Source organism: Cupressus sempervirens, chromosome 2, assembly GCF_028749045.1.
Source record: "Cupressus sempervirens isolate cs-2001-9-10 chromosome 2, ASM2874904v1, whole genome shotgun sequence".
NCBI classification, from domain to species: domain Eukaryota; kingdom Viridiplantae; phylum Streptophyta; class Pinopsida; order Cupressales; family Cupressaceae; genus Cupressus; species Cupressus sempervirens.
Window position 1 is genome coordinate 122,708,919 of NC_143119.1, and position 13,968 is coordinate 122,722,886.

A 13,968-nucleotide genomic window follows, 5' to 3' on the forward strand; every position below is an offset into this window, starting at 1 on the left:
TTTATTTTTTGTTAGTTCTTGTAACAATGTTCTTGAACAGTAATGCTAGCATCTCATTTTGAGTAAGTTGATCTTTGGCTGTGATGTAATGATGAAGAAAATTGGGATGGATCTCTAGCTGCACAGACAACAATGAAAGAGACATATGTAAGTCTTGAATGAAAAATATTTAGTTTTATGTCCTATTGACCATATCAATTGTATTTGTACTTATTTTTGTCATTCCATGTTACCTGTGCATAATCTTCCTCTGATTGACCATCCTTTATTTCTAAGAAATTGGCATTCCCTTGTTTCAATTTGCCAAACACCAATGCACCAACAATTCCAATACGATAATTGTGATGTTTGGAATGAAGTTGTATTGATTGCATATGCTATTGATTTTTTCCATTGTACTTGAATCTTTCAATACAAGTATATAGTCACAATCACCTCTATCATACTCCAATTTTGGTGCAATGTCAAAATCTTCTATAAAAACACCCATTCCTGGTACTATTTTGTCTTCAAATTGTTGTACTAAGTATGTGTTGACAACCCATGTTATTGTCATTTATGCTTTTTGGTCTACTAGATCTACACATAGCACTTCATGGGTTTTATTCACCTTGTCAATAGTGGCTTTGTACACAACCAAAACATCTCCTTCAAATGTGTTTCCTAGCTTGCCTGAATTGAGCTCTTCAATGGAGATGTGAGCAGTACTTTTAACTCTTGTCCTAAAAAGGTTGTTATATTAGTCTATTATGCATGCAAAAGTGGAGAAAGAAATGATATATGTAATGAGGAATAGAGAATACCTTTTTGTAGATTGTTCTTGCCTTGTTTGTGTAGACTTTCCTGTTCTTTTATTTGCATCCATTGTTCCTATAATTTTTGAAGAGTTTGGTTATTAGACTTTTTAAGAACTTAACTTTTTGGTGCAATACTAGTTTTGTTTCCTTTGTTTTGAGTATAATCTTGTGAGCAAGAGGAGAATGGGGGAATCTTTTTTTGGGTGTTTGCTAATTAGGTAAAGTAGGTGCTATTGTTGAAGTAAGTAGCCTAGTGTGTTAAATGCAACTGCAGTACTATTGGGAAATGCTTAACCAATATGCCTATGTTCTATGGATGGAGCATATATTGGGCGTTATAGTTGACCAAATGTGATCGATGAGTGGTTTATTCATGGCATGTGTGTGGTTGAGAAAGAAGTTTAGGTGAAGATGTTGCATATGTGTTGTTAAGGCTTTTCTACTTTTGCTAGTAGATGTCATGTCAATGTTGAAATCTCCAACAATGTAAGTGTTTATATTTTGATCTATTGCATTTGCAATATTGTCTAGTGCTTTTTTAATGTCTGTTATGGGAGAATTTGGCCTTGCATAGATGTTTGGAATGTTCAATGTATTGTTTAACTTTGAAATGGTCAATTTTATTGCTTCTACATATTGTGATGTGTAATTTTTTTTTCTTATTATTGTGATTGGATTTTGTATCATTGTCATGACACCATGTATTGCATTGTTGCAATGAGCAGTGAATAATCCATATAAACTATGATTTTGGGGTAGGGAAATGTGTGCTTCTTGTAAGCATAGTACATTAGATGACATGATTTCAAAGTCATTTAGTCAATCAAGTTCATGGGCATATAAACTCAACATATTTAATGTGCACAAGAGAAAATGTGGAGTTGATTGTGGACATGTAGGATCAATGTCAAGGTGCCAAGATGCATTTGATTGCAAGCGCTCCATTTCTATATATATATTATTATTATTTTTATTTTTATTTTTATTTCACTCGGAAATGTTTAGGGCTTAGAGGTTTTACAAGGAACAAGTTTTCCATTGTTTTTGTTCATGATAATGCTATATATGTAATTCCATGTTGTCATATTGTTGTAGGGTCAAAAGCTAATGTGTTCATTGTCAAGCCTTATAATCTGTGAATTGTGAGTGCACATGCTAGTTGTATAGGGAATTCTTTTCTGATAGTTATTTTCTTGCTAGTTGATATTTTCTGAATTGCTCTTAAAATGCGTAGAATAGGGATCCAATCTTTTTGAATTGAGTCATTATAGTATGTTGTATATTTCTTTTGTTGTTGATGCTCAACATTAGGATCATTAAACTTAACCCAGACAATGTCAAAAGTATCATGTTTGGTGTATTCTTTGAAAATACCATTAGAACCATTTACTGAGCCATCATTGGTGTTGTAATTTCCTTAATATAACTCTATGAGCATGTTACGTTTTAGTTGTATTTCAGTTGGTAGAGTAGTCGTATGGGAGTAGAGTCATATACCATCAATGTTGTTGTCATATTCATCAATGGACTTTAGAACAATAATTTGTCCGGCTATAATTGTAAGCATTTTTTTGTTATGGGTATCTACATCAATTTTTATATAAAAGAGAAAAGGGAGTGTTGGGTCAATTAGTATTGCTCTAAGATAGTGATGGTTGAGGTACTTTATATCTTCCAAGGTTTGTTTCGCTTTGCGGGTCCTGTTTAATATTTGAATAAAATTTTCATCTATCTGTCGCATGGCAACATGTAAATTGTAACATTTAACGTTGTCTTTCCAAAAGTTATATAATAACAAGTCTTTGTCTATAGGCCTACTTTCAAATACATTGGAGTCTAGTACTGGTTGTGCTTCGTACAGGTTGCCACAAAAAATTATGTCCAGGTTTCCAAAATAAGTTGTAGGTGTGTGCATAATTTCTCATAGTCGTTTGTCTATGAAACATAGGAAGGATAAACCTACTAAGGAGATTTCATCAATCAAAATAAGTCTTAGTTGACTATAATGTTTTGACAGTTTGTCAAGTGTGTCACTGTTTAGTGGTAAGAATTCTGATTTGTTAAAAGGAATATGTAATATTGAATGTATTGTTGTACCACCAATGTTGTATGTTGCTTTTCCTATATAAGTTGTAACTAGGCCTTTTGGTTTATTAGGATCGTTGTATGTATTGTTGTTATAGATGTGCAAAAGTGCTTGGTAAATGGCCTTTGTTATAAATGTTTTCCTTGTTCCAGCACCTCCTGTAAGGAATAGGTTAATTGGAGTTTTGTCATTTTTCATTTTCTTCATAACAATGTCTTTGACTATTTTTTGTTGCTCTTCGTTGAGCTTTTGTCCAAGTTCAAAGTAGTCAACATTATTGAGTATTTGTGGATGCTTTGCTACTTCAAATCCTAAATATGTTGTGTTTATTATTTTCTTATGTGATTTTGCTTCAATGTCACTGTGAATGTCATATCCTTCTTGAGGCCTATAGGTTTGCATTGTTTCATTATTGTTATTGTTTTCTATTGTTTGCATGTTAATATCATTGGCTTCAGTATCAATGTCACCCCGTGTAGGGTTCATTTTGAAGAAGAATTTTGAGCAGTTTATTTTTATTGTGGCTTCGTGATGTCTAAATGCTGATTCCCAAGATGTAAAATTTTGTTTGAAACAAACTTCATATTCTATGAACGGTACAAAAAGAAGTAATTGCTCTCTCAGTAATTTTTGGCATCAATATGTTTATTGTAATTGATGAATCGTATTATGGTTACTTTTTTTTTTTTGTTATATTTTGCATTGCTCTAATATTATATTTTGATACAAAATCAACCAAACATATGTGGGAGGTACTTGTTGGTCGATTTATTTAGTGATCTATTAGAGATTTTGATATTACATTTTCAGATTCATCTAGTTCTTGGTTAATTTGAATAGTAGGTTTTAGAACAAAGATACGTTCATTGTCTGGTCTTGTGTCAATGAAGATACATTTGCGTGAACTTTTATTGAGGGGAAGTGATAGAACTAAGTGAGTAGTTTGTTGTGTTAACATTTGTTGCAAATTTAATAAAGCATTTCCTAGTTTTCTTATCATCCCTATTGCATCTATGTTTTCTCTTTGGTGATCATCTCGTATTCTTTTGAAAGCATGTGTCATAGACCTGCCTACTTTTTTCATGTATGAACTGCAGTACATTGCTGCATCATAAGCATTTAAGACAAATTAAGCATATGTGTTTGCTCTCCATAACTCTGGCATTTGTCTGCAGAAATTATTGTTGTATATCTCTAATGGTTTTCTCTTTAGGAACAAAGTTGGTTTGTGAAACATTGATCTCACCGATATAATGTATTCTTTATGCATTGTTTGTAAATCTACTAAGAGCATTTCAAATGTGTAGAATGTGTCAAATTTCTTGCTCTCCAAAGTTGAATTTTTTTTTGAAGTAGGCATTGTGACTATGGCATCATTATCAGACAATGGCTCCAAAATCATGGTATATGGTAATGGAGGTATTGGAAAATTATATCTACATTTTTTCTTTGATGACTTTTTGCATTGTCTTGTGTGGTAGTGTTTTTGCAATTTAGCCATATGTGTTTGCAAGTGGTCAGTGTTGCATGTTATGTGGTGATCGACAAATTTGACAATTTTATCATTGCTTTCATTTCCATATATTGGAGCATTTTGAGTCCAAATGAGCATGTGGTCATGTTCATTTCCCCTATTTTGAAATTCTATCACTGAAAAGTAGTTGACAACTTTCCCAAAAAAGGAATTATCTGTCAAAATTAGTTTCCTTAATGCATTAATCTTATGTCTATAATATCTGGCGCATGTAATCAGATCCTTTCTTACTAGTTCAACATTGTTGATGTCATTGGATTCAAATGATGTCATATGTTGCATTCTTTGTTGACGCAATTTGTGCAAATATTGCAATGTTGTGACTATAGGGCCCCAGTTTTGTTTAGCGCTAGTAAAAGTGAGGAAAAATGTAGGTGGTCCAAGTTGTCAGATCATTGCAAAGACATTTTTCTTCAATTGGTTTACGTAGTCTGGAGATATTCTTATTCTTTTAAAGTCTACATATCCAACATTAGATTTTAATATTTTTTATAAGTTTGGTTTTTGTTTCACATCCTTTGCAAGTAACTTTCTTCCTTTTTGCTGACCTTTTCTTATTCGTATCCACATTGTTGACATTACTTGATGTATGAGTAATTGTTTTGAAGAAAAGGTTTGTTGTATGTAATGCAAAATCTTGATGATAATGCAATAATTTCCATTGTGCCAACTTTTGGTAAGTAAATTTGTCCATAATGTTCATACTTTGTGGCTCACCATAGAAGAGTGTTGGGAAGTTCATTTCCTCTGAATATTTGTCTTTGAAAATTTCAATTGGATAACATTCCTTGGAAGGAGTGATCTCAATGATTTTGTCTTGCATGTTCTGAATACTCCTTGAGTCTTTGTATCCATGAATTAGAGTTTGTGTTGGGTTTTCAATTTCATTTCTAAATTAGTTGAGTCTAAATAGTCCTTGTCATCATTGTCAATGTTGGTCTCTAATGTTTGTATCCATTTATCATTTATTTGTACATTTTGCATTTTATAAAGTGTTATCCTAGTCAAATCAAGCAAGGCATGCATGACAATGTTTGGTCGCACCATGCCTTTTTGGAAAGCATTCTTATATGCTAAACATTTATGGAGGGAGACAACAATAGTTGATGTGTTTGATAATGATAGTGGTAAAGCACTTTGAACTGTGTGCATGTTTACTGGAACATTTATGATGGAACTAGTTAAGCCTAGTTGTGAATTTTTGTGTCTTAGTTCCCATATTTGTCCAAATGTAATTCTCAATAAGAATAAGTGCTCTTCTAGTTGAGTCAAATTATGTACACTATTTATTGGAATGTTTTTGCTAATGTTTAAAGGAACAACATATTTTGGGACTTTATTTGTAATTAATGCATTTGCACATGTTTTACATATGTTCTCATTGCAAAACATGATGTTATGATTTGTTAAATTGTAATATGTAATTTTATGGTTGTGTTTAAGTGATTTTACATCTTTTTTTAAATTGAGGAGTTTGCATATTGCATAGGGATGTTTTGGTGTGTCCTTTATTGTAGCTAAATATCGTTGCACTCGTGTGATGCTTTTCTTTTTTGACAATCTTTTAGTATTAACTGTCATATTTGGCTCCATCTCCAAGTTTTGTTTAACTTGATTCGTTGTTTGACAGACCCTCAAATTGTCATCCTTGCTTATTTTTTCATCCATTTTTTGAGGTTGACTTCTAATAAATTTCTTTGTTGCATGCAAGTTTTTATGTCCAAGGTTTTTTGCATTATTGAGTTTAGCAGTATTAGTCAACTTGTCATTTGTAGAATGATTTTTTCTTTTCCTATTTATGTTATTCATTTGTATTTCACTTTTGTCTCTAATAATTTTTTTTACTTCATGCAAGGTCATGCTTTGGCTATGTCTTTTTTTTGTATTTGTAATAACCAATGGCTCAAAATGGCCACAGAGAGGATTCACATCATGAAATAGAATGTTGTATGCAGTAGAACTGACTAACTTGTTAAAGTCAAGATATCATTTTCTAGAAGTCGAAAACCAAACAGAAATGTGAACGTTTAGCCACTTAGAGAGCCAATGAATGCAGAATATATCACCCCATAAACCTTGATCTTTTTTTGAGCTAGTTGCCTTTGCAGATAGTTGCATTCTTTGTAAATAAGTGTTATGATCAACTATATTATGTAGCTCTTTCAATGTTTCTAGATGCAATTCATGAGTGAAAGAATGTATAGCCTCTTCATTAGAATCTTGAAGGCAAGTGATGAAGAAATCTATTACTCCCTTGCATATTTCAGTTGAGGTGCGCTGAAAATTGAGTAAAAATGCAAACAACTCAAACAAACAGTCACCAACATTGTATTTAAAGTTATCAAATCTACATAATCCATGTTCTTGAAGACATTTGTCAATATCAATTTTTTGTAGATGGGATTTTGTATTGTATTTTTGTACTTCCATGTTTGTTTTATGAGTGAACAATTTCAATTTTGTTAAATTAGCATAAGAATATTATAATTAGATTAGATGTGAGCATCGTAAATATGATCGCTTGTATCAACTTTGTTCGTGTGTGTGTGATTTTATAGATAGTTGTCTTTGAGATTGTAACTATGTCATGATAAATAGATATGACAAAACATTGAGCAAGGCTCATAAAATGCAGTTAGTAATCAACTTGCATTTGTAGAAATTGAAATCATTGTCAAATTTTCATATGAGAAAAGCAATAGTTCTGTTAATTAAAGATCTATGTAACTCTAAAGTAGCATGGTCAAATTTTGAGTAAGAGCCATGACATGCACAATAGTTTATGGAAGCCTATTGTTCGATACACATTTTCACCTATGCACATGTAATTATCTTTTTCTTTCAAGTATTTGATTTTAAATGAAATAAATGTTTATATTGTTCCTTTAGAAACACCTTTTTACCATATGCAAAAGCAAGTTTTCTAGTGGCTAAAAAAGTAGTTAAGCAACATTGATCCCATGGGCAGATCCTAATAGCATTATATTTAGGATCTCAGAGGCATTGTGATTACGGTTACTAAGTGTTGTGAGGGAAGCCAAAAAAAACCAAAATGTTATTATTATTTGTTGGTACGAGAGTCTCTATATGGAAAAAAATTATTTAGCTGGTTAATGTGATCTTTTGCATCTACATCATGGAACTATAAATTAGCCACAACAACCACTTTTACAAGTTTTTCCTAGTTTTTAGGTAGGGTATTCCTAAATGAGGACATTGTCGTGCAGTTCAAGTGACCACAATATTCATGATTGGGGTGTGCTTTGAAACAAATAATTACAGCATGGCAAAACATGGCCACCATCATTGCCATGTTTTTTGGTTCGCAATATCGTCATACTAAAAATGAATAAAGAGTAGGAGGAATAGGAAACACGTTGAATAGTATATCTTTGTAAATGTCTTACTTTCATCTTATACTGTTGCCATTGAATTCATCTGCAATGGCTACAAATGCTTGTTTCATCTTATAGCATCAGCATTCAATTTGTATGTAATGGTTGCAAATGCTCTCAATTTTTTAGAAGCCATTTGTTGACTTAATGCTTGCAACATTCATACACTTGCTATTACTAACTTTTTAATTTCCAATTTCAAATGCACCAAGTATTACCTAAGAAATCCCCAAACTTCAATTCTTAAACAACGAATACAAACATCCCATCCTCTCATGTGAACTTAATAAATCTCTCCCCGATTCACAAGAAATGAGTATAATCACTCAACTGTCCAATTGAACATTCTATTCTCTTAAGATTGTCATTATAGTTGATAGATAACTAATAAAATTTGATACTATATATTTTAAAAAGGGAATACATAGTTAGTTCTCCAGCAGGAAACAATTTAGCAACACTCAGTATTGATTTTTGTTCTTTGCTACAAACATTACATATATTTTTCAAATACATAGAGAATTGCATAGAAAATTATTACATTGAAAGCCAACAACGAAATGAAAGTGGGTGTTTCATTTACAGTGAGAAAAAGAACCAGGAGAAAGCATAATTCAACTGCAAATACTATTTCAACAAGTTCCATAGTATTCTGAAAATTGACCACGGTGAGTTGCAATCAACTTGATTGGTTATTGATGTGAAACTAAAATTTAAAGGGAACAGATGTCTCCCTCAAATATGTCAACTCTGCCACATGAATATGTTCACTTCAACTCACCGTTCAAATACAAATTATGGCTCAATGTGAAGAGGAAGAACAAATTTGGGTTTTAATTGGGCCAAATCTCATACTTCTCTTACACCAATTGGTGTAGGTCATGCTTTGATTTTCTCCTTCCCCAACTTTTTCTGCCCCGCAATTAATTATATGCAAAGTTCAACATACCACCTACTTGTTAGTTTGAGCATTCAGTCCCCCTGCATTCTTAGAAATAAGCACTAAACACATCTAACAATGTCACCTATTATGAAATAAAAATCATCAAACTATGTTTTAAATAACAAACAACTCTTCCCTGATAAGTTGATGTTCCAACAATACTTTTGGTTTTATAAACTTTTGTCTGCCACATCTCGATTTAATTTTATCGAATCTATCATTTCATTTTCAAGTCTAAAGCATAGCTTTGAGTAGGTGTCTAATATGGAGGTGACATATTTCTTTCAATTGGTTTTTAGTGATTGACTTTTCTCTCAATCATATGCTTCAAGCTCTTGTAGTTATATAACTTGTATTAAAAGTGTTCAATGGGGACAAGTACAAAAAAACCCCCACTATAATTCAGTGTAACTGGAACAAATAGAAATGGTCTCAGCCATGGTGCTTGAATGCAACTATTTCTTTGCTCAAAGTTAGGCTAGGTTGAACAGTGGAAGACAAACCATTGTTTGATATTGGTCCCCTGTAACAACCTTGCTATACATTTATGTGGGATACTTTTCTCACATTTGGATTATCTAAGGGTTGTCTTACCATGCCCAAATGGGATGAAGTCTAACATATTTCTTACAAAATGCTAGCATCAATTTTACAGTATACCTTGTACAGGTACCTCCTGTACCAGGGATGATAACAATGTATTAGTATAGTGTAGGGCTATAGTGATGTTTGGCTTAAATCCATTGCATAGCTGGGTATCAAATTTCTAGGGGCCATTGGGGAGGTGCTTGGGATCCAAGCAACACCTGGAGTTTGATTCAGTGTACAATTGTCTATGGTTATAATATATATGCTTGCAAGTTTGGTAAGCCCATTTTAGCAATTTTAGCAAAATTGTAGCTAATATTTCCCATCTTTGTGAATCTTTTTATTTTTCTTCATTTATTTATTTTTAGCCACATATAATGACAGATGCTATTATCTTTGGGAGAGAGTAAATGAGCTGAGTGGATCTGGTAATTTAGTTTAACAAGGGAAATTTGAATGCTTTTGGTTCAATTCTAAACAAGACACTATTGCAGGTATCTTGTATTAGAAAATTGGAATTATATCTATCACAAGTCTATATATAACAATTGAGCTTTTCAATGCATTCATAATTTTCATATGATCATTACAGTTGCATTATGCAATAGATAGTGCAATATTCATAAACTGTGACATTAATGTAGAATAAATTTTTATATTGAAAAGAGATCACAACCTTTGAAACTTAGATATGCACACATTATTCAGATACATATTGTACTAGATTTTTTCAATCCATGAAAATGGAGCCTAATCTTATACGTCATACCTATTACTTCTACTAATTTACATGTGGTAATAGATAATTCATCCATCGAGAATGCACCACCTTCCAATATCTGCTACAAGATGAATGCCAGCTAAAATGTCACTATTTGTAAATACAAACAAATAATGGTAAGAGTAATCGTGCTCTATGGTTTTAGTTGATAGGACTCCTATATCATCATCATACCATTGTCCCATAAGCTCTACATTGTCATGTCTTATAATCCATTCAAGTGTAAGAGTTGGATATGACATGACAAGGTTTAATATGCACAAAAGTGTCTCGCCTTCAATAGTAGCCCTAAATGGTGATAACTGACAAAACAATGTTTTACATGCTGGATTGAAAATGGTAGTCAATTCTTCTGTGGTGTGATTTTCATAAGGGAAATGGATTATAATATCTTGACAATGAAAAATGATATAAGCTTCCCTATATACCTACACCAAATATTTAAAGTAAATCAATTCTCCTTTTGTCATGAATGGAGATAGAACATGAATTTGATTGGTATTTGGTATCGACTGAATGTTTCCCCATCCATTGTATGGAAACATGACAACATGGTTGTCATAAAGATATCTTTCCAATATGTTTCTTTGGCATTCACTCGGAAGTTGTATGATTTTTTCAAGGACACTACATTGTGGTCTTTGAAAAAGATAAACTGTTTGTCAATTTATTGTAGCCAATGCATTCATGGTATTCATACTTATGCAATGTGGAGAGATGAAACCTGTTGACAACAAGCAACAGATCTTAGATTTTCATAACCATGATTGAATTGTAAGATATAGGTTAACTTCATTGTTAGTACACAGTACGTGGATAATGTTGCCTATCATAAACTATTTACCTATCATTTTTGCCAGTTGTCTAAAATGGTATGTATTCAATAATGTTGGCATCATATTGCTTATAATAGTCTTCATAATGTTTAACATTGGTTCTTTTCAATTGCTTTACAACTTTATTATATTTTATAGCAGAATGATGTTGATCAGTTTTCGTCAATGTCAAAGTGCTTGTCATTGGTGATAAGCAAAGAAGTTTGGAAATATGATTTATTTTTTTCTCCAAACAATTATAGTTTATGTTTGTAGTTTGTTTTGTGACTATACTTGGTGTGGTCTAAATAATGTCAAATCAAATCATAAAATTCTTGATATATCTCATGAATTATGTAAACATCCGTTCAACAAAAAATACTTGAAGAAAAGATAAAAAATGGAAAATGTAAATGTGCAAAAAAATAAAGACGATTAGAAGTGGAAGATTGGTTTCTTTTTAAGATGTAGTAATCTCAACTTTATCTGTATATTTTGAGGGAAGAAGTTGATATTCTATCTGAAAATAATGGCATAGAAACATACCAGATTGTTGCAATTGATGTTGTTAGATAGGTTGAAACTTGAAAGCACTCCTAATAGACTCCAACAGTCCCTGAAACTGAAAATGTATAAAATGATGAGCCATGTAAGATTTCTACAATATCAATATATGAATCATTTAATGCATTTGCAATATATAAATAACCATCTATTTAAAGAATAGAGAACAAGATAGAAAAATACATAGCAGACATTCAAGTATCCATGAAAACTATTTTTTCTACGTAATCAACCATTGCTTATAAAAGAATAGATCCATTCATTACTGTCTTCCTTTCTTCTTTCCAAGTTTTCAAATGGTATGCACAAAAAAATATTAATTTATTATTGCTTTCATGCAATAAGCCTTTGTTTAAATTTGACTATCCTATTTTCTATTGCCATTTAGCATAATTATGGATGAAGACATGTTGAAGTAGGAAAACGATGAAGAACGTAATATTCATGAAGTACTATAGCCGTTAAAAACATGAGTACCATATTAGGTGAATGAGGTATATTTTGCTTATGTAACGGTTCACAAAACCCAAATATCATGAGAATAAATGGAACACATCACATGAATTACAACCAGGTGATTCTAACATAGTTGAAACACCATGACTTCCTATGTTTTAGTAGTTTAGTTTAGTGAAGCCACATTTGGACTCCATGGAAGATGAGTCCTATGGCCCGACACCCATGAAAAATGGAGTGGATGAGCTTGATTGAAAAATAGACTTTAGTCCTATATATTGAATATGATAATTATATTTAATTATATATTATACATATGATTAATTGTTACATGTTATTAGAATTGATATGTTAAAGGAAATCTAACAAGATATTGAATGGAAAATATTTTTAGCAACTATATTATGTAAGAATACAGGATTTTTTTTTCAAATCCAAAATTTGCAACTGTAATCAATTTTATTCTACTAGAGAGGAAAGACATGAAAATTAGTAGGTAAAACATAAAAGCAAAGACAAGAATTAGATTTTAATGAAATCGATAAAGAGGTGAGAAATAAATTAGTAATTGATAAGATAGGGTTCAGACATACCAGATAGTTGTTTTCTATTTAGCTTGTACTTTGAATTTGTAGTTATCGAAATAGGCTTGGGGAACCTGTAAAATATGATATAGAGGAAAAACATGAGTGGACCACGTATCTTTGATTAGTTGAACAGTGTGCACACAGTACTATATGCAATGGCCAAGTGAATTATGAAAGAAACAATAGTTAAATCAACATAAACCATGACTAATATTTTCATTTTTTGAAATTCAAATATCATGTATTATTAGGAAAGCATAGTCAAAGAAGCAGATCAATGTTTTTAAAAAAGTTTTCAACATTGTGAATAAACAGATTTAACTATAGATAATATTTACTATATACACATATGTGACATATGTTCATGGACAATAGACACTTTTGAAAAATCTTTGGTAGCTTATAGTAGCTCCCTACTAGAGGACGTAATCATGGAGTAATTGGTGTGAACATAAGGAAGTACTGGAAGAGGAGACATGAATTTGTAGGAATATCATCACACCACAAACATCTAAAATTCTTGATGCATTTTGGTTAGAGAACTGGGAATGATGAACGCGCAGTACATGGTGCACAATAGATTTGTACTTACTACTAATTGCAATTTTTAGGGAATAATAGACACATGTACTAACATCACTCAAACTTAAGGATTCGAGCGAGAACAAGCCACTTATGAGGGCACTACTCATCTCTATTACATATGCACTAATATATGGATCGTAGTCTTCAAGAGGCTTGAAGTGATGCTTGACATATGTATTTGCCATTTGCTTCACAATTTCTACATTCTCCAGAAGGTCCATGTAGTTGGTAAAGAATTTTGAAACAGTGTCCTTGTAGCATATGGATCATCCATAACTATTTTCCAAAAAATCTTCACCCAAAATAAGGCGTAATGACTTCTCCACATTTAGACATTCTATGGCAAACACATTTTCTAAAAAAATTGTTTCGATCATGCCAGTGACTAGGCAATCCCACTCAAGACTTGGAGTTGGAATATAAACTCGGTTGCACATTGTCAAAAATAAGATTCTGCCACAATAAATTACAAAATCAGATAGCAATAATACATATCAGAGTATAAATATAGTGTAAATGGACTATAAAGAAATGCCACAACTATCTAATCATTTGACTTTGAACATAAAGTTGAAACCAGGCATATTAGGCATTAAATGCCCTTAATGTACGATCAAGCTTAACTATTTTTCTTTCATTTTCATATTTCTAGCCATCTTCAATTGTCAGATTGCATGGAGCAGTAAACTAATACCAAAAGGATTGCTTACAGTCAATGACCCTTTTAATAGTAAAACCAAAAACCACATGTTTACAAGGGGTTGATCTGCCTCACACTTTGATCGGACTTAGAGCCCACTCTTAACACTTGTTGACATTACACCATTCGATTTAGGT